Raw genomic sequence first — 25,243 nt, forward strand, 5'->3', positions numbered from 1 at the left:
CTGCTCTACGTTGACAAAACCAAGCAAGCCTGCTTTCCACTAGCCAAGCTAGAAATAGGAAAGTGAGAGCTATTTTAGGAAAGCAATGCCCAGGCTTAGAGTGGCAGTAAGAGGTGTTCCCCCTGGTCTTTGCCTGATCAGCATCATCATGTCCTACTCATTCCATGGAGAATGAAGCCTTTCTGTGTGCATGTTAGTCTGAAGCCTTTCTGTGTGCATGTTAGTCTGTGTCACCTTTCTCCTTGATGGGTATTAAAACCTCTGTCTGCTTGCAGCCAGCCATTCAACCAATTGTTGAGTCCTTACTTCCACCCTTGATATTGTTCCCTTTGTTGGATAGAATTGGATCAAATCAAGGTATAAATTATGCTTCAGCATTTATTTTTAATCACTAAAGACCTTCCAAAGTCAGCTCCATAATCCTGCTTTAAATACATTAAGGGATCAGGAATTCAACCAAATTGTTTCCCTAGGCACCCTGCTCTGTGCAACCACATGAAATTATCAAAACAAACAGGAAGATGCTGAGCTGCTAAGACAATTCAAGTACAAAACATTATTGTAAGAGAAAATTATTGGTGGAGTTGCTGTGTAATGAATTGCATACAGCCTAGGTAAGTTTTGAGGCATTGCTGTACACACTGACCCAGGAAGTCAATACCCAAAGCAAGCAGGTCACTTTTGTCAGCCCTGAAAGCCCTATGCCCCTCACTTCCCAATGGCTACCATGGAGCTACTTAATTCCCTTATTCAAGAGTTTATACAGATTACCTTGTACATCTGAAGAGCCCAAGTGCAGTCATTTAGTACCTATCTTTTGAGCACTTAACCTTTTGTTTGTTTCTTTTAAAATTAGAACACAACGTGATGCTTTTACTGTGGTGGTTTTATTCCTTCTTATTATTCCTCTTCTCGCCTCCCTTACATTCTCCCCATGATCTCCTTCACACATGTACCCCATTTCCAACCTTTTCTCCTCCTTTTTCTCCTCTCCTGTGGTTCTCTACTTTCAGGTCTTACACCATCACCCAAACACATATATAAATATAAAATTTTTGAATGTGCCCTGTGTATAAAAGAGAGCATGTGGCTTCTTTGTGTGCATGTGTGGGGGGGGGGGGTTGGACTACCTCACACATAATAATTCCTAGATACATCCATTTAGCTGAAACTTTCTTGGCCTCATCTTTCTTTATGGCTGAGTACAACTCCATTGTATATATAGAACACACTTTCACTGTCTGTCTATCTGTTGGTTGTCTAGACTGGCCCTAGTCCCTTGTTAAATGTGCAAGTGTCCTTATATTAAAACATAGTCTTCTGGGCAGATGCCGGAAGTGATGTACGTGGGTCATGGGGTAGTCCTATGGTTTGGGAAAGCTGTGATTTCTACAGTGACTGCACAAGTGTACACGCCCATTATTAGTGAGTAAGGGTTTCCCCTTCCCTGCATCCTTACCACGACTTACTATTACTCTTTTTCTCTTTGGGTGGCTATTCCAACAGGGGTAAGATGAGATCTCAAAATAGTTGTAATTTACACTCCCCTCTTGGCTAGGCACATTGAAGTGATTGAAGTATTTATTGGACATTTGTGCTCCTTTAGAGGACTGTGTTCTATCGTATCACTGGGAGCTTATTTGACTTCATTATAGGGTCATAAAATGTCCTCTTTGAGGAGGCTGGAGAGATTGTTTAGGGGCTCAAAAGCTCATTCTGCTCTCGCACAGGACCTCAGTTTTGTTCCCAGCACCCACAGTAGGTAGTTTATAGCCACCTGTAATTCCAGCTCCAGGGGATCCTGGTGCTTCTCTCTCTCTCTCTCTCTCTCTCTCTCTCTCTCTCTCTCTCTCACACACACACACACACACACACACACACAATTTAACATTTAAAACGCATCTTGAAATACCGTGCTCCTGAGCTCCCAGACACAGGTCTTCTGGCACATGGCTTTTCTCAGATGATATGTTTAGTCTTATCCAGCTCTGATGATGAATTCCTCAAAACATCACCAGAGAAGCTAACAAAGCAGATACTGGTAACACCTTAGGCTCTGGGCATAAGCATTCTGTGGAGGCCCTTTTCAGGTGACAAAGTGACCAGAACTGAGTTAAACTCACCCTCTAATAGTTCAGAGATGCTCATCAATGAGGGACGGGTCTTGGAGTCGGTGATGACGGACGTGCTATGGTTTGCTAAGCATGCTGTATGCCCAGTGGTAAGACTGTTATCTGGTAAAGGGATATGTGGGCATTCCCTAATGCAAAGAATGAAGTTATTAACCGGTTCACAATCTTATCTTCCTGAACAATGTCTTCCTGGAAGATTCCTCTGAGTCATATTGACACTATTGTTAAAAATAACCTTATGCAAGTCATGTTGGCATAGACAGTCTCTGCATTGACTTGCTTGTGCCTACTCGGTAGTCACTTAGGTAAAAAAAAAAAATTAATAAATTTTGTAAGTTATATACTGCCCCCCAAAATACATCAGAAATCCCGAAAATATATCTGTATGTCAGGGTGTCAGAGATTGATTTTTCAGAGAGACACCATCTTAAAGCCGACATTAGAAAATGGCAGGATGTAGGATAAAGCAGGAGGTAAGGAAGCCATCTGGAAGGATAGACAGAGTACTCACATGTCAGTGAACGATGAAGAAGAAAAGGCCTACACCAAAAAAAAAAAAAAAAGAAAGAAAGAAAAAAGAGCTGCTCCTGGCTTAGTGTGCTGATGGCTTGGATGGGTTTTAGAGCTTAGTGCTAACTAGAACTTTCGATTTAGATTGGCTCCAACATCCGGAAGTACTGACCAGTCAGCCAATCATTCTCATGCTTCGGGACAAAGGTAAGAAAGTTGAATGGAGAGGTGCAAGGATGGAGAGAGAAGGATAGCTCAGAGTCTTTGGACCCCTTCCTGTTATTTCTAGTGGAGTGGGTGGATTTGATATTGGCTAGTTCAAGGATTAATGCACAAAACAGGGAGCAACACTTTCTTCATCCATAGCCTTAGAAGATGCTAACTTAGTAAACTCAGGAGTAGGGATGGAGCTCCGTGGTAAGATGTTTGTCTAGGATACATGAGGTTCCAGCGCTGATGCTCAGGCCACGAAAAGCGAAACAATAGGAGTTGGCACCTGACAGTCACAGGCTAACCTCCTGTCTTTTGAAAAACTGTTTTCTTTTATTTAACTGGGTAAATAGAAGAAGACCGTTTTCATGCCAGTATATAATGTACTTTGGGCATATCTACCCCACATTTCTTCTGATCTCCCTCTTTGCTCTGTTAATCCATTTACTCTCCTAGACAGCTCTGTTTCTGCTTTCACGTACTGACACACATACTGCAGAGCTTCTTAAGCTCACTCCTTGGGATCCAGAATCTATCTAGACTGCCCTATGGAGAAGGGAAATGAAATGCTTGGGGAGAAACGCTTGGCCTTTTCTACACTAAAGAGACAGTTTCAAACTGCCCAGTGCTGCCACCAGCACCAACTGACCCATTAAATACACCCTTGCTTCCACTGTGGGATCATGGTCCCTTAACCACTCCGAGCCACTGAAAACTGGTGGTTTTCCTGTTGTTGGGAGGTAGGGGAGACAAGAGCAGTTGAGGCCGGGGAAGGTTGAAAGTTCTACTTGCCAGAGAGCTGGGCATTTTCCTTAGATCAGCAGCCAACCAGAGACAGAAAAGGAATGTGGAGTCTGCCTCTGGTGGCACCCTTACCTGTGCCCTGTGCTTGCTTGCTGAGCAGCCCTGGACTACTGTTCAGCCAGCCAGCCGAGCAGCTGATGGTACCAGAGTCACATGACTGATGGCAGAGTCAAGCCTCCATGTGGGCAGACTCCTGGCAGTTCTCCGTTATAACGCGCGGGTTGGTGTGCTGTATTATATGCAGGATTATCGGGACTGCTGGTCTATGTTCACCGCCCCTGTCTTAAGCATTACCAAGCTGAGAGTCATGACCTGCCTCTGCTCCCACACACCTCATACCTGGAACATTCTCCTGCAGGACAGACACCAAGGAAGACGGTCTAACATTGTCTCCTTGCCTGCTTTCAATAATGTATCCAGAATAGACCTAAAACCCTTTTCCTTGAAACCACGGCTTAGCCGTGATGCTGTTTGGGCCAGTGGGAATTAAGCAGAATAATAGTCATGTTCAGAGAAACTTTATTTTTTTATCATTACAAATGACGTATACACAGTTCATGCCATTTCTGATTATTTGTTTTAAGCCCATACATTTCAATACTGCTTGGTCAAATCTGCCCAAACTGGGAGGTGAGTCTGAAAGCCACAAATGCCAGGCCTGACACCCTCCAGCCTTGAGCCAATGCCCACCACCCTCACAGCCCACCGTGTGGCCACAGGAGAAAAATCAGCACCTGTACACTTAGGCTACAGACACAGGCTTTCTGTGACACGTAGCAGTTCATGTTCTTGGCTGGGTACCCTCTGGGAAAGGAAGCAGGGAAAAGCCATGAAACTAAATCACCCGGTACAAATTCACATCTGAGTTGAAAAAGCATCACCGTTACTCTCTTAGGCAATATAAACATTTACGATACACACCTGTGAGATCCTTCCCCTAGGAGCACAAAAGACGGGGGCGATGGAAAATGATGCTGCTCTCAGACTTTTCACTCCTAAGATCAGGAACAAAGGAGAAGGGATTCTCCAAGGAGCAGCAAAAGCAGGGAACCATATTGCAAGTGTCTGCCACGCCAGGCTCCCCGTCTTTGAAGCTGGACTCTCCTCTCAGATTTCACGGGCCCAGATGTCTGGTTTTGAAAGGAGACTTTGTATTGGCACAATGGGGATACACACTGTAGGCCTTTTATGCCTTTGAAGTGCGATGTGTTTCTTCATCCAATCATAGTAGATTTACCCAAAAGGAAATTTATTAATAAGGTGATACATGGAAAGAGGTCATGCTTTAGTCTAAGACACCCAAATTTAGGACCTTAGAATTCCATCTCTTCCAGCAGCTCAGACCTCCAGGCAAACACACACACACACACACACACACACACACACACACACACACACGCATACGCACATACACACATGCTCGCAGAGAGAGAGAGAGAGAGAGAGAGAGAGAGAGAGAGAGAGAGAATGAGAGAGAGATTTCCAGCACCAAACACAAAACCCTGGCGAGGAATCAAACAAATCTGAAATCGGGACCTGGTTCTACTGTGCACAAGTATAAGTCACTTGTGGTGATGTGCCAGTTCTTTCTTAAGTTGTGACTTTGAACAATGAACTTAACCCGTACGAATCTCAGGTTTAACAGCAGAAAACAAACTGCGGAAATCTGACCTGAGAGGTGGGAGGCGTCACTCAGTCAGCAGGGCTTGCCTACTGTGTGAGAAGATGAGTTTCCGTTTCCCAGGGCCTCTCACCAGCAAGCAGACCCAATCCAGCCATCCGGGTTGCAGTAAGAAACTGAAAAAACTGACTATCTCATTAACTATTACTGATTAACACAGAGCAGATAATATAGTCTTCTCTTAGAGCATTCTCTTTTTCTTTTCTCCTTTATGGGGAAGATTTTCAGTAGGGTTGATCTGATGTAATCTATGTGACCTTGAACTTCTGATCCTCCTACCTCTACCTCCCTAGACTCTTAGGTGTGCAAACTACATGGGTTCCTTATTTGTAAAAGATTTCCTAAATCACCACTTTCTCTGGAAGGAAGATAATGACTAACTAACTGAACAGTCACTCCTGGTCTCCAGTTGACTCAACCTTCCCAGGCACCTGCTGAAGACATTCCCACCAAGAGCAACTTAGAGAACAGACCAGCCGGAGTCAAGGCTCTCCTTGTGCCCCTCTCCAGGGTACAGAGCTGGCTGGCTAGCACGCCTGGTCAAGCGGCAGTCTCTGGAGGAGTCCTTTCAGAAGTCAGGGCCACGGCCACAGGGACATGTCAAAATGCACCCAGAGAGGCCTCCTGAGCCAGTCCCTGGTGACCCACAGGGCGGAAACAGCGCTGACCACCCTTCCCCCGCCGCAGCCCAGCCAGTCCCTCTGCTCCTCTGTGGCTAAAGGTTAGACAACCGCCTCCACGATGGCCATTTCTGAACAAAGAAACCAGTTGTCTGTTCAGTGCAGCCCTTCTGGGAAGTGAAGAATATGTCATAAGCTATGCTCGGCCAGCTGGAGAGAGAGCTCTGTCAGGAAGGTGCTTACTTTGCAAGCATAAGGGCGCAAGTTCAGTGCTCACATCACACACAACAGTGGCTGGTCCTGGTGGCACTCACTCTTAATTCCAGGACTGGGGAGGCAGGGACGGGCAGGTCTCGGATGCTTGCTGGCTAACTGGCCTGTCCTAACGGGAAGGCCCCAAGCCTATGAGGCACAAAACAAAACAGAACAGCAGCAGCAGCAACAACAACAAAAAGCTCATGAGGAATAACACCCTCCACCCTCCATGCACACACACACCATACACACACGGCCAGGCTGGGCTTTCCTATCCTCATACCCACCCCTCTGAGTGAGACGCCTACCCTTGGCCACCTACCCTTATGAACGTGAAAGCTGAGTCATAAGAGTTTGTCAATTTATTATGTACTTCTCTGAATTCTGAAAATGAGGTTGGGGATTGGCCCAGGCAGGGAACTTTCCTGAGTGAGCTAAAGATCTTCCAAGCCTGTGAGTTTGAGCTTGCTTCTGTTTGGCTGTGGTCAAGCATACTTTCAAAAAGGATGCTACCTTTCTGGTCACAGATGGCAGGAGGATCAGACCTTTGAGGTGATCCTGGGCTGCTTAGCAAGTTCAAGATCAGCATTGCAGATCTGGCTGGTAAACACTGAGACTCAAATAGTCAAAGTGCTTGTAACGTCCTTCCCGGTCTCCATCATGACATCCATAAATCATGCTATATGATCCCAGGCTGGAATGTTGACTTTTAGTACCATGCGTTACCCCTTTCCTATATATCCAAACAGCTGTAAGTGTCAAACTTTTCGGGTAGTCCTTTCTCTAGCACAGAATTGTGTGCAAGCAGCTAAGACATGCTATAAATCCTCGGGGTATATATTTATTGGAAGCCTGTTGGGCTATTCCAGGGGACCCTGTGATTTCCTGTGGAGGAGAGGTGGGTTTTCTATTTCTATACAAAACCAGAGGCGCCCTGTAGTTATGTTGGCACGGACCTGCAGCGCCACCTGTTGGCCGATGTGTTGATACTCACCACTCAGCACAAAGTTGTCAAGAGAATAAAGTGCTTATTTCCAAATCAACAGCCTACGTAGTGCTTATTTCCAAATCAACAGCCTATGATGGAAGGCCACAGTCAGAAGGCTGGCTCTCATACTGAAAAAAGAGACTCCCATTTCTCTGAAATTGTTGGAGCTTCCAAATTCTAGTTGAGCAGGAAGTTTGTTACTTTTCTGCTCTGGAAGAAAACACAGCAGAATAATAATTTCAGGTCCATAAGTCTTTAAAGGGTAGGATAATCTTATCATTCACTGGGAAAATCAAGCTGCTGAGTGGGTGTGTCCCAGAGCTCTTTAAACATTTAAAGTTTACACGCTTAAACTTGCAGCATTTCGGAAGTAGAGATGTAATTAATAATGCCTACTTCTATTTCTATTAATTTTTAAGCAGTTGTTACAACGCTGTCCTAGTTTTCTTTTTGTTGTTGTCAGAAGCACTTTGACCAGAAGCGATTTGGGGAGGAAAGGGTTCATTTCACCTTACCCTTTCAGGTCACAGTCTGTCACTGAGGGCGGGAACTGAAGCAGAGGCCACAGAGGAGTGCTTGAGGGCTGGCTTCCCCGTCCAGGTCCACCTGCTTATGAGTTGTAAGTCAGTGCCCTGCACACATCCTCACAGGTCATTACGACGGATGACATTTCTCAGTGGAGATTCTCTCTTCCAGGTATGTCTAGATTTGTGTCAAATTGACAGAAACTGTGACCAGTTTCTGTGAAAAAATCCTGTCAAAGAACAACTCTTTGCTGGCCCCTCCTCACCGATCACAGACCTTTGCTCATTTTCCCTATTGTGCTTTTGGGGCTTTTTGCTTTTTTGGTTTCTTTGTTTTTTGTTTTGTTTTGTTTTGTTTGTTGTTGTTGTTGTTCTGTTTTGTTTTGGTGGTGGTGGTGTTCTTTGATCATGTAGATATATTCTAATGAGAACTGTGGTTCTGAATTTACCTCACACCTGTGGGTCTCTGAAAAGGTAACAAAGAGCCAATGAAGAGAGACCTCTCAACCTACTTCTCTATCCTGGCTTTATCTCGGGACTTTTGCGAGGGGGTAGAAACTTTGTTAAAGCGAGGTCTGACATGGAGAAGACAATGAGTGGACAGTCTCCTCACGGATGGGAAGAATGCAGACGCCCAGAGTGTGTGCCTGAGTACCACAGACAGAGGTCAAAGAGCAACCAGGAACGACATCCACTGATTAAGACGTGTTCCAAGTTCAATGACAGACATATGATTCTACTTTCTTCTTCTTCTTTTTTTTTTTTTTTTAATGAATGAACATTCAAGGTCAGCCCGGATTATGAGACTTCTCAAAGACAATAAAGCAAACAAACCCCAAAGAACAATAGGAGGTGATGTTGGCAGTGTGCAGAGACTCAGCAGCATGCTTCCCCAGTCAGTGCTCCCCTAGAGAATGCCCCAGTAGTGTGTGCGTGTGCGTGTGTGTGTGTGTGTGTGTGTGTGTGTGTGTGTGTGTGGTCTGCCCTCCCACCCCTTCAATCCAAATTTGTCACCCCTCCTCCCTCACATCCCCACTGACTTGGTACACTGCCTTTACGACTACCTCCTGGCAGTTGCTTCCCTGGGACGCCAGTTTCATATACAGCCACCAGAACTTTAGAAATTCGAATTGGGTCATGTCATTGCTCTGCTTAAATCCAGTGAGAAGGGACAAAATCCAGCCCTCTTCGCGTGACACATCAAACTTTCCAATTTGGCTCAGCTTCCCTGACCAGCTTTATTTCCTGGCTCCACCAGCCCTGTCCTCCCGATTAGCCCCTCCCTGACATACACTTGTGCACTCTGAGCTCTGTCTATATTTAGCCTCTATTCCTGCAGCCTGCTGCATCCCGTCTCTGGGTAAAAATTCATTCAGCCTTCAAGGTCCATGTCCACTGTCTCTGCCCCTCAGGAGCCTTCCCCAAGGTTCTCAGGTGGAGAGTTTACATGCAAAATGTGGTTGCCCCTCTTTCTTATTGCCTGTGCTTATTATATCACGATGTTCACTATGTCATAACACCACTGGCTGATTACTCTTTCTTACATAGATCATGGACTCTCTAACATAAAAATCCCTGCTAGATCCTGTTACAAGCTTTAATTGACACGCCTTGTTCAAGAATATTCACTGAAAATTAAACATGAAACTACCACTGTGCTAAATACTAGAGACGTGAAGATAAGCCATGAATGATACCGGCAGCCATGCCAATCAAAGTCCATCTTTGTGCTTGCTTGGCTCACAAACAGTTGGACAACAGAGAAGCGTGCTGTGTGTCTGACAATGGCAAAGCCCCATCGCAGTGTGGTGATTTCTACTGGAGACTGACCCAAATCAGCAGTGAAATGGTGCTGTAGTATGTGCTGCTTTTTTTTTTTCCACTTAATAATTTCATCTTATTAAGACATGGTCTCACACATCCCTGACGGGCACCAGGCTCACTATATAGCTGAGGATGGCCTTGAACTCCCGACCCTCCTCCACTTGCCATGGACAGGGATTATAGGATTAAGCTACCATGTTCACTCAACATCCTAGCTTTCACTTAAAATTGTAACATCTGTATATGTCTTTGCCATCTCAGGTTACTGAGTATTTTAAAAACATTTTCAAATCTGTTTATGTGGGAAGGGGACACGCATGTGGAGATTAGAAGACAGCTCCGGGGAGTGGGGTCTTTCCTTTCACGGTGTGAGTTCCACGGATGGAGTTCAGGCCCTCAGACTGGGCTGCAAGCTTTTCCCATGCTTTTTTGTTGTTACACCTCAGTACAGTGTCTGACACTGTTGCCTGTGCATGCTAGCACTCCCAAAGCACAGGATTGTTACAGTGTCTGTGCAATGGGCAGACGTATGGAAAGATGAATGGATGAGCTCCCAAAATGATGGACAGATGGGTAAGTTTGAGTGTCTGATCCTACCCCCAGTGAGTGCCCATTGCCTTGGCATGCAGAGCTTGGATCCAGAGAGGGATAGCATTTGTTGGTTCCTAAAAGCCTTAACTCTCTTCCAAGCTCTCTCATATCCCGCCAAGGCATAAACACTGGGAACTATTTCTTGGTTGTCTCATCTGCTTGATCGACTTAGACTCTCCCACCTAGAGGCACTTAGATCATGTTTAAACACAGGTGAAAATGAAGGGATATGGTCTTCTGCTGTCAGGGCTGGGTATCCTCTCAGACCCCTTACAAGGAGTTTCCCACGTCAGTGCCTCAGGTCATGGACATACATGGCTTTGTTGAGATCCCTCAGATTTAGGACATCTCAAAACTTCTGGCAATCTTCATTTGCACAATTTCCTAATAATTCTCTTTACATTGTGGTAAATTCCTTCTTATTCATAAACTCTAGGATGAATTCCAAGTGACATGGATTCTTGGCTGAAAATTAAAAGGAGACAATAGTTCTATTAAACATTCAATTCAATAATTTTTACAACAATGTGTATTAAGGTATATAATGCTTAAATACTAACACAACTCACAACTTGTGGGAAATGAATATATTCAAAGAACGTTGTATGCATGTATGAAATTCTCAAATAATTAACTAAAAGGCTATATATGTGTGTGAGAGTGTGTGTGTATGTGAGTAAAGTTATAATGAAAGGAATATCAACTGATAGAGAGAACATAAAATATTAGATGTTCACAAAACTAGTAACAAAACTGCTAAACACAGCTGAGAAAAACTGATGAAATTTCATGGGGAAACTAATGAGTTCACAGTTATCCTTGGCAATGCAAAGATACTTTCCCAATAAGTGATAAAACAGGAAACAGAGAATAATTGTGGTACAGCACAAAGCTTCTGCCCATCATGACGTCCTTCGCGTTCTCTAGCAGTCCTCCTCCGAACCACAGAACATGCTTAGTGCCAAGTGCACATTCAGTGTTTACCATAACATACTATACTCCAGGCTCACTACATGAAAATGGTCTCAGTAAATTCAGAGCAGGCACACCCAGTGCACCCACCAATTAAGCCTAATTGAATTACAAACTAATAATGCAAAGATTCTAGGAAAGCCTTGACTATTTTAAAATGAAACAGGACACTTCTAAATTGATCAAGTCCAACAATTTTTAAAAAGAGTTTAAAATATTTTGTATTGAGTAAAATGAAAACAAACAGTCTAAGATTTGGAGGATAGCATGAAGGCAGTGCTAGAAAGAAATTTATTGGGCCCTATGGCTATATCTGCAAAGAATCAGCTTTCAAATCAATTACCTCATCTTCTACCCAAAGAAACTGGCATAGTAAAATGAATTTGATCCAAGGAAAACAGAAGAGGGAGGTAATAAAAGCAGGAGAGAGAAAAATACTAGAATAAATCAAGTTAACCAACTGGGAATATAAAATTGATAAAATTTTAGGCAGAGTTTGATTAGAAAAGATGACAGTATGTACAATTTACTAATCTCTAGAATGAGAGATATAAATTTCCATATAGATTCTGTAGTATGAAAAATCATTTAAATTAATACATAGCAATAAAGTAGTATTATAAACAACTTGATGACAATTTATTCAGCATTTGATGAAATGAACAAATTCCATGAAAGATGTAAATTACCAAAACCCATTTAAAAACTAGGCAATTTGGATAATAGCCCTGTATCTATTTTTAAAATTAAATCTGTTCTTTATAAGTTTCTCAGAAAAAAAAAAATGTGTAAGTCCTTCAAACATCTAAAAACAGAAATAAATAATGCCAACTACTCCATACTTCCTCCAGAAATCTGAGTATTGGAAGTTGCTTGTCTTATAATAAGGCTCATGATCACATTTTAATACCCAAGCTAGGGAAAACTTCTACAAAAAAAAAAAAAAATACTGGTTATCTTTGTGATTGCTAATAAGCTTTGATCATATTAAGCAGGAAATGCCGTATGTTGTGCCATAGAGAAGGCTGGCCTTTGCTCTCTGCTCCTTGGGGAGGGCAGTCACTACAGCCTCAGGACGCCCTGCCTGATGAAATATGTCTGTTTTCCTGGGGACACTGCGCCATGACAAATGTGTGACCTTGTAACTGGGAGGAGAGGCTTCTGGTTAGATGACAGTTCAGTCTTTGGGGAGGTTAGGGACTAAGCCCGGCGCTTGGACCACATGATCTGAGGGAGCCCCAGCGACAGCCCCAAACATCACACAGCTGCAGTGAGCTTCCCTGCTGGCAATAGCATACAAGTTTTGTGACACATTGTCTTGGAACAGTAGTGCCTTCTAGGATGTCACTGTGAAAGGGCAGCTGGGAACTTGGAACTGGCCACACCGTGAGGGCTCTGGTCATACTTAACTTGCTTTTAAACTTTTTTTTTAAATGACCCATTACCAGGAGTGTGAAGACTTTCAGTGGGGTCTGTGAGTCTTTTGAGCACGTTACTGAATTTGAAGGTACTCTTGGAGAGCCACAAACTTGCTCTCAGAAGCAAAGGCAGACATTCTTAGGGACTATTTGCTACTATACAGCGACCAAGTATGGTTAATCCCAGGAATGCATGAGTGATTTGACACTTGAATGTAATTCACCATAATTTCAAGTGTAAAAGGAAAACACATGTTCACTTCGGTAGAGCAAGACGTACTTGGGAAAGTAAACAACATCCATTATTGAAAAATACCTACAGCAGACTCAGAATACAAAAGCATCCTTCAACTTGATAAAGGATGTCTATGAAGAAATTTACAAGCAGCATCATTCATGACAGTAAATAGTAAATGTTTTCCCTCTAAGAGCAGGAATGAGGGAAAGATGCCAGCTCTCGCCTACTCTGTTTATTGTAGTGTAAGCTTGAGGCAGTGAAATGAGGGAAAGGAGGACATGGAGGGGCTATAGTAGGAAGAATGAATGAAACCTAGATTAGGAAAGAAAGGAACTAAAATTGTCTTCGTGTTGCAAACCATCATGACCACTTACGTAGGAAACAAAACAAAACTCATAAAAATGCCATAAGAAATGGTAAGTGACTCTGTGGCAGGAGGAAAGATGGAGAACTAATTGCATTTACACATATCAGCAGCACAATTGAATACTGGTGTAAAAATGGCCATTTAAGAGGCTGTAGAGGTGGCTTAGTGGTTAAGAGCACTGCCTGCTCATCCAGAAGACTCAGGTTCAAATCCCAGTACCCACATCAGACAACCCACAACTGCCTATAGCTTCATCTCCAGGAGATCCAACACCCTCTCCAGGTCCCTGAAGGCACCTGCATGCTTGTAAACACACACACACCTTTTTAAAAAGCAAAGTAATAAACCCCTATATTAAAAAAATGTTTTTATCCTTTTCTATTTTAAGACAAAAGTTTAGAGATCTAATAGCTGAGTCCTATGGTGTGTATTTCAGTCAGAGCAGGGAGGTGCATGCCTGCCTGCAATCCCAGCTCTTGGAAGGCGGAGGCTGGATGAACAAGAATTTAAGGTCAGACTTAGATGTGTAAGGAGTTCAAGATCAGCCCGGACTCCATAAAACCGCATCTTTTGGGTTTTTTGTTTTGGTTTGGTTTGGTTTGGTTGATCTTTTGTTTTGTTTTGGTTTGGTTTGGTTTTGGTTTTTTGAGACAGGGTTTTTCTGTGTAACGTTGGCTGTCCTGGGCTGGTTTTATAGACCAGGCTGGCCTCAAACTCACAGATATCCGCCGCCTCCCTGAGTACTGGGATTACAGACATGCATTACCATGCCCAGCTAACTGAAACCATGTCTCAACACAGAAAACTCAACCCAGAAACAATACCACCAACCAAAACTGCCATGTATGTACCTCAAAGCCTATGGAAATTAAGTTGTTCCGGGGACATTTTCTTCTACATGCTTTCTGCCAGTTGACACGTCTACCAACCTTTTACAAGCATTCTCATTTCCATCCAAACTCATCAGCACGGCTATTAATGTCTTAATGAGCTCATTTAAATTTCACAAGAGCACTGACCTTTATGTTTTTCAACAGCATGATATTTTGTGCCATTCTGGGTGCTCATTCAATATTTATTAAACAAAATAATTAGATCTAACATACTCAAATTGGCACACGCAATATTGTTTAAAGTTCACTTTAATACTGTTGCTATAAATAAATGTCTTCATAGATTTTTCTTATATATTCTGAAACTGAGCGTTATTATTCTTTGTTATTTAGGCTATTGCATTTTTAGGTTCGGGAGGATTAGGTTTCTATGTTTTATTTGTTTTGTCTGGGTTAACTTTTCTTCCTTTTGAGAGAGACATCATATCCCACTTTCTTGGATGAGAAGATAATTTTTACCAGCCCTGCATTGCTATGTTAACCAGAATTGACACTTGTACCATGAAACACTCCTATCTTCAGATCAAACTACAAATAAATACAAACAGGTGGCAATGTGTGCACCATACCCTAACAAGGACAACAGACCTGAGTACAAAAGAAAGTGTTTAACTTGGATTATGGTTTGCAGAGGGTTAGAGTCCATGGTGGCAGAGCAAGGGCCTAGTAGCCAGAACAGCTGAGAGATCACATGTTGATCCATAAGCAATAGTGTAAATCCTGTGAAACCTCAAAACCACTCCCAGGGACACCCCTCCTCCGAAAGGCCACACCTCCTAATCCCTCCCAAACAGTTCTACCAACTGGGGATCAGCCTATGGGTGCCATTTTCATTCCATCCTCCACACTATGTACACAATAAAGATAACCTATTTAAATCACATATCCCAGTAGACATGTGTGGCTGATATCTATTTAATTGATTGGTTTGCATTATAAAACATTCAGTTGATATAGGGCTAAGTTTGGATTGCTTGAGAGAAGGAGTAAGACTGCACCTTTCTGTGGATGTGTGAGTACCCCCGTTCTGATACAGGACGTGAATATACAACGGCATGACCTAGTGTCAGGGTTGATAAGGTTTTAGCAAAATGTGAAGATCTGTTTCCTCATGCCTGAGAATACAAATGCTGTCTATGAAATTTACATTTTTTTTCTACTAACAGGATCTTTCCACAATCTGATTTACCACCAGACACCCATCTGTTTAAAGAAGGGGTTGCTCCAAAATAGCTTATTTGCCTAATCTGACTTGGACTGAATTTTTTTCAATAAATATTTGGTTTAACTCTTCTTCATAGTCTCAGTCCTCTTTGAGTACCCATTGCCCTTCAATGGGCTGACACCTACTTGCTCTCTACCTAAGGTTTTTCATGCTCACAACATATATTCTTTCTGGGTTTTGTTTTGTTTTGTTTCTGAAATCCTGACTGTTATTTATGTCTTTTTCACCACCTCTGCCATGTTTTGTTCTGGAACCAGTGTCTTTCAGTTTCCCTTGAGCCCCTTTCCCTTGAAACCAGACACTGTTCACAGCTGTGGCCTCAGCTATCATAACATCTTTTGTCCCTAAAAAGAATGTCTTCTATCTTCAAATCTCTACAGACCCAACCATGCCAAACACCACTCTCCCTCTCATTTCTCTTGCTCACTTGAAGGCCAATGTATACTTACTTGGTCGACCATTCTTAAGGTCACCTCTCAAATCCAGTTAGCTCACTAATTCTTCCAATGTCAGTTACAAACAACTTCTGAAATATCTAACTGTCTCAATTTCTAATATTACCCTTGGACAGCTTCTCATCATTTTTGTCTAAAATATTAGAACTTGGAGTGTCTTTATTTATGCTTATGTTCACCTTTTTTTATGTGGAAGGAGGCTGCATTCATGACATGATGCATGTATAGAAGTCAGAGGATAGCTTGGAGTTGGCTTTCTCCTTCCATTATGTGGGTTCTACCCCAAGGTCATCAGCTTTGGCATTAGCTGCTTTACTGAGTGCCCTGTGTCCAGTCTCACACCCTTCACTCTAAGCCTCTTCCAAAACTTCACTCAGAGAAAGGCACAGCCTAAGCCTCTAACAAATGGTCTTTGCCTGAAAATAGCTTACTGGGTGGCTCCCTGTGTCACATGAGACAATACTTCTAGCCACGTAGTGCGGCATACAAAGCCTTTCATGCCCCGCCCCCCCATTTCCACCGCTAACCCACTGAGAATGTGCACACTTCGTACATGTATGTGTGTGTGTGTCTGTCGGTCTGCATGCATGCGAGCACGTACACATGCACATGCACATGCACACTTGACCGTCCTCTACTGAGTCACTTCTCCCCCTGTAGCATCTTCCCCGGCTGTTTCCTGTCTCCACATTTTGCATCAGTCATCCACACACATCTGTTCAAAGTGACTCTTTTCAAGTGGCGCATGCTTTTGAACCTAGCACTCAAGGAGGCAGGGGCAGCTAGATAGCTATGGGTTTGAGGCCAGCCTGGTCTACAAAGCAAGTCCAGGACAGCCAAGGATACATAGAGAAACACTGCCTTAAAAAAACAAGATGGATGGATAGATAGATAGATAGATAGATAGATAGATAGATAGATAGATAGAAAAATAAAAATATAAAGTGACCCCTTCCCAGTCATACCTATTTTTCAGAGCCTTCCTGCAACCAGGAAGCCATTTTCTCCTTGTCGTAGCAATGTCTGCTGCATATTATATTGTGACATGTGTATTACATTTCTATTAGCCTTACAATAAACTTCCCTAAGGTGGGCACTGCTTCCTAGCCACCCCTAGAGCTTACATCATGGGGTCTTTAAACATCTTGGGAATGGATGAGTACATACATCTCTAGAGGATAAGGAAGGAAGACCAGAAGCCATATGTACTTTTATCGTCTTGTTTAATAGTTGCACATAATACCTGAGGAGGTGTCTGGCGGGACTGCAGATCCACAAGATGAGTGTGGCCATTCTGGATTTAGAGAGATGAGGAGCCGTTTGTCAGCTGTTTGTCATTAGGCCAAACTTGTAATATACCCTATATATTTGTAATGTACCCTACTTTGTTCGTAAAAAGCAGGTTATAATACTCACCCATGTTAACTAAATGACTATAAATTCTATGCTCAGATGAAAGATAAAGGCAACATGGTTCCATTTTCTGACTGTCTTGGTTAGGGTTTATATAGCTGTGATGAAACACAATGGCCAAACCAACTTGGGAATAAACGAGTTTATTCCAGCTCACAACACTCAGGTCGTATTTCATCACTGAGCTAAGTCAAGGCAGGAAGTCAAAGTAGGAAGCTGGAGGCAGGAACTGAAGCAGAAGCCGTGGAGGAACCCTGTTTACTGGCCTGCTCCTCGGGGCCTGTTCAGCCTGCTCTCAGCGCAACTCAAGACTACCTGTTCAGAGGTGCACTGCCCTCCATGTGATGGTCCCACACATCAACCCTGGTCACGAAAATGCCCACAGGCCTGCCTGCAGACCAAGCTAAAGAAGGTGTCTTCTCACTGGAGGTTCTTTCCAGGTAACTGACTTGTGTCAAGATGACAAGAAAGCCAACCAGGACATTGATCACACATGCTTGAAGTAAACAGTCCTAACAGTTTCTCTCCATATATTCATGGCCATGTGCAAATTCCTTCCAACTTTCATTCTGCCATTTTGTTGAGTATGTTCAAAGTCTACACCAGTGTTACCGTCATGTTGATTAAAATGCAAAGCAAGCAGTTGCCTTTAAAATAGCGACACCAGGTTCCCACGCAGCACTTCGATCTGCCAGAAGAAACTCGCTCTGCTGATGTTGTTTCTGTTTGTCAGGACTTTTCTACCAGAGGAAAAAGGGAGAGAAGCAGAGGACAACTCATGCCTCAGAACACAAACAAGAGTTCAGAAGGGACAAATATAAAATCATATGAAACAGTGCCTGTCACTTAATGAGCACTATAAATAAGAGATTAGGGGTGGTTAAGGAACGTGTCTTGGAGTCACACTACATAAGCAGAAGAAGAATATGGACTCCAGTAATGGAGGATTTCCAGCCTCGCCTCTGCCTGAAGTAAGCTGCAAGCTTTCTGAAATCAGGAAGAGAACGCCTCTCCCACTGTTGGCATGGGCGCAGGATTCATTTCAGTGAATGAGTCTTCTGTGTCCCTTAATAGCTTCTAAATGTCAATGAGGGTCATAGAGATTCAGGATTCCGTCCCTCCCAAATTCCCTGGGAGTTACTTGGACGGAAGTTTAGGTCCTGACTATATCCCCAGAAGATGCCCCCAAAGGGCTGGGGTAAGGAGTGTCCGCTTTCATTTAGTGCGGTACCTCTCAACCTGTGGATTGTCACCCTTTGGGAGCTGAACAGCCCTTACACAGGGGTCACCTCAGACCACCAGAAAACCCAGATATTTGCATTAAAATTCATCACAGCAGCAAAATTACGGTTATGAAGCAGTAATGAAAATGATTTTATGGTTGGGGGTTACTGCAACATGAGGAATTGTGTTAAAGGGTCGCAGCGTTGGGAGGGTTGAGAACCGTTGATTCAGAGGGAGCCAGGGGGCTTTTGCTGGGTTTGTTCTTAGAGAATTTCATATCTTCAATAGTACAAGAGTCTCTAGGCTTCTCTCAACTTGGATTCATTTGAACTCACTTTTTTAAATAGATGTATTAAACTGCTATTTTATGTGTATATTTTGCCTTCATGTATGTATGTAAGCCCTATGAGTGTCTGGTGCCCACGGAGGTCAGAAGATGGCATCAGATCTCCTGAAACCAGAGTGGCAGATGGTTGTGAGTGGCCAAATGGGTGCTGGGAGCTGAACCCTCCCGAGTCCTCTGCAAGGACAGCTTGTGTTCTTAACAGCTGAGACATCTCTTTAACCCCGCATCATGTTTGTATAGCTTTAGTTCAGGTATTACGGCTATTTCATTACATCTCTACACTAGCCATAGCCCTGTGTGGCATTTGAGAGCAGCTGTTACCAACTGCATTGATTCTGTAGTTTTTTTTTTTTTTTTTTAAAGCACATCTTATTACATGAAGAATCTGAGCCTTAAATGACTTTCTCCAAGTCATTAAAAAAAAAAAAAGTCAAGAGTAGAGGGGCTGAAGAGAAGTCTCAGTAAGTAAAGGGCCTGACACATAGTCATGAGGACTTGAGTTTGATCCTCCAAACCCACATAAAAAGAAAGCCAAGCATGATGGAGCCATGTGATCCCAGCACTGCAGACTTAAAGACAGGGGAGTCTCCGGTGCTCTGGTGCATAGGCTAGACTGGCCGGCCAGTTCCATGCCACCTCAGCAAGTTCCACGACTGAGTTACCCTCAACAAACAAAGTGAACATGATTGTGAATGATGCTCCTTGAGGTGATTTCTCAGCCTCCACAGGCAGGCAGGCATGTGTAAGCACACGCGAGCATGCATGCACGTGCACGCACACGCACACACACACACACACACACACACACAGAGAAAGAGAGAGAAAGAGAGATGGAATTTAAGTGGCAGACCACACATTCATTTTCTGTGCTGTGGGTTCATGCAACCTATTTGACCAACCATTATTGAATATCTCAGATACTTCGTTCTTTCCATGGGAGAATAAAAGTCAGGAGGCACACAAAGTAGATTTCTTGACATCAGAAACTGTTTCTTCACGGAAAGACAAACATGCAATGTCTTGATCGAACTAGCTTTTCTACTCAAATGGAATATGTACAGTAAAGACCCGCAGCAGCACCCCTCTCTTAGGAATTCTGGCAGGAGGTGATTAGAGATTGGCACCTTGCCTCCAGTCAGCACTGTTCTGACACAGTAGAATATGCAAAAGTGGAAACAAGGAAGAGGCAAAGCTGGGAAGGAAGGAAGCTGGAAAATGTTGAGATTTGGGGGACCCTACGTCATGCGTTTTCTACCTAAGGTAGGACTAAGAAGTAGTATCTGGGCATTACATGTGTAGTTTGTAATTTTGATGCCATTAACCCAGATGTGACAGCCAGAAGCAAGGACCAAGATTGTTTCTGCTGCTGTTTAAGCCAGAGCAGATGACCACCACCCGGGGCCAGGGTAGGTAGGTGGGGAAAGGAGGGGCAGGTCATATAAAGGAAGTACTGTGAGCACGTGGAGAAGAGACTCTAAGAACCATGTTCCGTGGTAGCTGGGATTAGATCACGGGTACAATGAGGAGGGTGGCGAGAGCATGGAGGGAACCCGCTGTTCTGAGACGGGGAGAAGTCAAGCTGCAGATCTCAGGAGACCTTGAGAAATACCTTCAGGATATCCGCAGGATCAGAGGACAGCACACAGCAGCCTCTGGGCCCACGCGGAGTGGGGTAAGATACGGTGCATGAAGGCTGTGGCGATGGAAAGCTGTCTCTGGAAGGCTCTGACACCTGCATGGGGAAAGTCTAGTGAGTGACTGTGCTGGAGTTAGACTTTGTCAACATGTCACACAGCTGGACGTATTCGGAGGAAGGAATCTCAGTTGAGGAACTGCCTCCATCAGATCGGCCTGAGGCCAGGAGGGGAGCATTTTCTTGATTACTGATGGATGTGGGAAGACTCAGTCCACTATGGGTGATGTCACCGCTGGGCTGGTGGCTTTCTAAGAAAGCAAGATGAGCAATCCATGAGAGCAAGCTGCTAAGCAGCATTCTTCCATCTTCCCTGCCTCTCCTCCTGCCTACTTCCTGCCCTGACTTTCCTCAGTGATGGGAAGGGACCTGGAAATGTCCACCAAATAACTCCATTCATTTCCATGTTTCTTTGGTCAGTGTTTTAGCACAGCAAGGGGAAATCAAACTAGGACAATAACTCACTGAAATTTTCACAGTCACCTTTGCCTAGGCAATCTTTACATCTCTTGCTTTCTCACATGTCCAGTTCTAGATCTGTGTCCCATTTTGTGGTTGAGATGAGTTGTTTTCACTTGAGACAAGGCAGGTTGAGGAGCCATCAAGAGAAACAAGATGTCAAAAGAGCATCAAAAGAGCAGGCAAAGGAATGGCGTCAGGTGTGGCTGTGGCTTCCACTAAGAGGGTGGGTTGTCCTGGCCAGATGTTTCTCAGAGTGCTTTGGGAAAGTGAAGCCCTGGGGAAAGGCTTAGGAAAGGCCAGCAGGGCCCACTCACCGTGACAACGACCGATTGGCTTGATAATCATCTTCCAGTTGCACAGATGTTTCCGTTGTTAGGAAATGTAAAGGCCATGTGCCTAATCAGGCCACCGTGAGCTAGGCTGGAAATAGTGCACAATGCTGTTCATAGCCTCTATTGTGCTTCCTCAAGGGACAACTGCCAATATTCCCTGGGACTCTTATGCCTCTGCATTAAATACCACCTGCCTTGTATTTTTTTTAACTTAAATATTTTTTATGTGAGTGAGTGTCTTGCCTGCATATATCTTGGAGAGGCCAGAGGAGAGTCTTAAATCCCCTGAAAATGGAGGTGCATGTGGCTTTGAGCTGCCATGTTGGCGCTGGGAGCTGAACCCGGATCTGCTACAAGAGAAGCCAGTACTCTTCACCACTGAGCTATTGCTCCAGCCCCTTGATTTTTTATTCTCATTGAAATCCCACACCAGGGAAACTCATTGGGCCTCCTGGTAACAGGAGGGTAGCAATAAAACTTTCACATTTTGTTTGAGCTAGCAGCATAACCATGTGCTTTCAAGCTTGGTGGGGACCCATACCGATTCTTGGGATGATGACAGCATGCATTGAGTCTGCCTGGCCAAAGAAAAAAAAAAAAGAAAAAAGAAAGAAAAAGACAACACCTCCAAACGTGCTGACCAATCAAATCAACCTTGACAAACCCCATCCGCAGCTTAGTAGTGAGTGGACCAAAGTAAAGACTAACCACCACATAAACACTGAAAGACGCAAGGATGCACACCAGCGAGGCTTAGAACCTGCTAACTGAGTATGAACAGCCAGCCATCATCACAGAGCATAGACAGTTAAACCTTCAGGTGCTACTCAACGCCTTTCAACCATTTACTTTCTAAATACAATTCCCAATTGCTCCCATTAACTCTTAATAAAAGTCCCAGGTGACCACTGCCCACCTAACCTGAGGGTAACCTTCTCCCCAGAATTTAGGCTACATACTGCTCACTGGTCCATCCGAAACCTAGAAGACAAGAGTTGATGGAAGAAAATAGCTTTATTGAAGTCCATCCCTGAAAAAAATAGACAGGACTTTCGTGTTTCAAATATCCAGATTGGACAGGGCTCATGGACATGAAGGAGTTTGATGGGACAGACACTAAACTACAAAAATATTGGTTATTGTGGGGAGATTGCCCTCTGGACACAACATGGTCACTGCCTTCTTGAAATGTCAGCAGCTGTGACTATGCACACTGGACTCATACGAGATTGGCACCACAGATGGTTTGCAGAGGAGGTGCTGAGGAAGGGCTGCATGAGGCTGGGCCTCTCACCCAGAGATTTAGAGACGGTTAACAGTTGCATTGTGAAAGAATTTCCCTTCACTAGTGTAGAACCCTGTAAGTTGTACATAGTCATGTCAGCAATTTTAGTTAAACACATTGATTGGGGCTGGGAAGTTAACTCAGGGGTTAAGAACACTTGTTGCATCTCCAGAGGACCTGGGTTCAGTTCCTGCATCAGGCAGCTGTGAGCTGCCTGTTGCTCCAGCTCTGGGCTATCTATCATCCTCTTCTGGTCTCTGTAGGTACATGCACACATGTGGCACACACACACACAGGCAAATAAAAATAAAACTTTGTCTCTCTCTAGACCTGATAGACTAAGATCAGAAGGAAGGGAAGGAGGACCTCCCCCATCAGTGGACTTGGGGTGGGACATGGGTGGAGAAGGGGGAAGAAGGATGGGATTGGGAGGGGAGAAGGAAGGGAGCTACAGGGGGGATACAAAGTGAATAAACTGTAATTAATAAAAATAAAAATGTAATTAAAAAAAGAAATGTACAATTTACTCTTACTTAGAAAATAACAACTAAACACCCCAAAGGAAGACTATTTTTATAATCATGATTCATTTGTTTTATTATTATCATAACTTAATTAAAAATGCTCTTGACATGGAAAAAATAAATAAACCTTTAGGCTCACTGGTTCACTAAACCTCATTTTGGTAGAATTCTTTCCTCCTTTCTGTTGCTGGTGTCCTGTCTGCTGTGAGTAAACATTTGTTCACATCTCTTTGGGAAAAGTTCACAGAAAGGCTGAAGGTGTCAAGAGAAGGAAAGGTGAAACATGGGTATACACACACATGCTTTTAAGCTTTTATGCTATGTTGTCAGGTCTTAAATGACACAGCTTAGATTTGGATAATTTATTAAAATTTGTCTTATTTTATGTGCATTGGAGTGAAGGTATCAGATCCACTGGAACTGGAGTTACAGACAGTTGTGAGCTGCCATGAGGGTGGTAACCATTGAACCTGGGTCTTCTGGAAGAACAGCCAGTGCTCTTAACCACTGAGCCATCTCTCCAGCCGAGGATCCTGTAATTTTTAAAGTATCAATGTGACTTAAAAATATCTGCCATAAAGCCATAACAAGTACTCTTAGTACTGTATTTGTTTACCTTCATCCAAAACTTAAGAAACCAGTGTTTATCAACCAGAAGCTAGTAAAAACTAGATTTTCTTGTCATATTCTTAAAATATGATTTTTCTTATTTTAATATGAATTAACAAATATAGCTGAAATTTTTTTCAGATGCCTCGTGGTTAGAGGACGTATTCTGATTGGTTCCTGAGGAAGGCAGAAGAGGAGATGTGTATGGCAGACAATCATCCCTTGCCCTGTGTTGGTAAGTTACAAGAATGCCATTTCTTTCTCCTCAAATGTGGGAAAAGACATGGGGAAGGGTCCATGCTGCTCTACCCACCTGTGCTGGCTAGTTTAAACTAGAACCACGTGGAAGAAGGTTTTAAAGAGGAGTTATCTTTATCAGGTTGGCCTATGGGAGTACCTGTGGGAGACTGTCTTTGTCTTTAGTTGATCTGGAAAGATCTATCCCACCATGGGTGGTACCATTCCCTGGGTCCTCAGTTATGTAATACAGGAGAAAGCTAGTGGCTGGCGTGTATTGATCTCTCTGCTCTTGGCTGTGGAGGTGAAGTGACTGTTCTGAGTCTCTCCTTTCCCCTCAATGACGGCCTATCATCACGTGGAACTGTAGTCCATGTAAACTCTCTTGCCCATAAGCTGATTTTTGTTAGGCTATTTTATCACAACAGCAGAAATGAACCTAGAACACACTGCTCTTTTTAGCATCCACCCCCACCCTTTGAGGGAACCTGGTGTTCTGGCAGGCTGAACTGCCTAGAGACTCTACAAAGCCTTGGTGTTTTCTGGGCTCCGGTACATTGGTTCGTGTCACAGGGATATTTACAGAAAAGATTTTGTTTGTGGCTTCCTATGTTTAACCTTTATTTACTTAAACCTTTAAAAATCTCATTTTGACCTTGTATTCCAGCTCAATTAATGGTGTCACTTGAACAAGGAAAAATAAAAGCAGACTAAAATAGGTCATTTGTGCATTAAAATTATCACATAGGAGAGTCCAATAATAGCCTCTTGAAGGAGACAAAGCAATTTGACCGAGGGGCAAACAGTTCACCCTCTCAGTTGGTTTTAAATTTAAGGAAGAAAAAAGCAAAATAAACAGAACCAAACTTGGAGTGCAGCAAAACTACAATAAGCATTTAATGAATAAATCAAGGTGCAGAAAGAAAACATTCAACATGATGGCCTCCAGTAGCCATTGCTTATTTCAGTGACAGCTACACCCCATATTTTTCATATGGGAAGGAATTCATCAGGATAAGTGAATTAAATTTAATACTCAAAGCTGCTTTAAGTTGCAAGGTTCAGTAATTTTAAGAAAAATAGATAAGCTCGGAATTGGGAAGGAGGGGTGTTGTGTTCAGAGACTAGCCATGGTAGGGCCAACTATAGGGTAAATTAATCTCAACTATCCAGGTGTGGTAGCTCATCCTTTTAATCCCAGCACTTAGGAAGCTGAGGCAGAAGAAGGAAGACAGGTATGAAACCATCCTAGCTTTCACAATGAGTTCTCAGGCAGCTTGCGCTAAACCATATACCTTATCTCAAAAAGATATTTTACAACAACAAAACACTCTTGTTAATGTTTACTGATTTCTGTGATGTAAGTGTGTTTATTTCATAATTTAAAATAAATAAATCTGAAAACTAACCT

At 43.3% G+C, this 25,243-nt stretch overlaps 1 long non-coding RNA gene across 4 annotated transcripts in view; it reads left to right on the forward strand.

Moving 5' to 3' along the window:
• Positions 1-7,748: 7,748 nt before the first annotated feature.
• LOC132654636 (uncharacterized) overlaps positions 7,749-25,243 on the forward strand; it is a 71,365-nt gene continuing 53,870 nt past the window's right edge. For all 4 annotated transcript variants that reach the window (XR_009592289.1, XR_009592290.1, XR_009592292.1 and 1 more), the window contains exons 1-2: positions 7,749-7,896; positions 23,737-23,830. This is a non-coding gene — a long non-coding RNA (uncharacterized LOC132654636). The remainder of the gene's footprint in view (positions 7,897-23,736; positions 23,831-25,243) is intronic.

Source organism: Meriones unguiculatus, chromosome 6 (genome assembly GCF_030254825.1).
Source record: "Meriones unguiculatus strain TT.TT164.6M chromosome 6, Bangor_MerUng_6.1, whole genome shotgun sequence".
NCBI lineage: Eukaryota > Metazoa > Chordata > Mammalia > Rodentia > Muridae > Meriones > Meriones unguiculatus.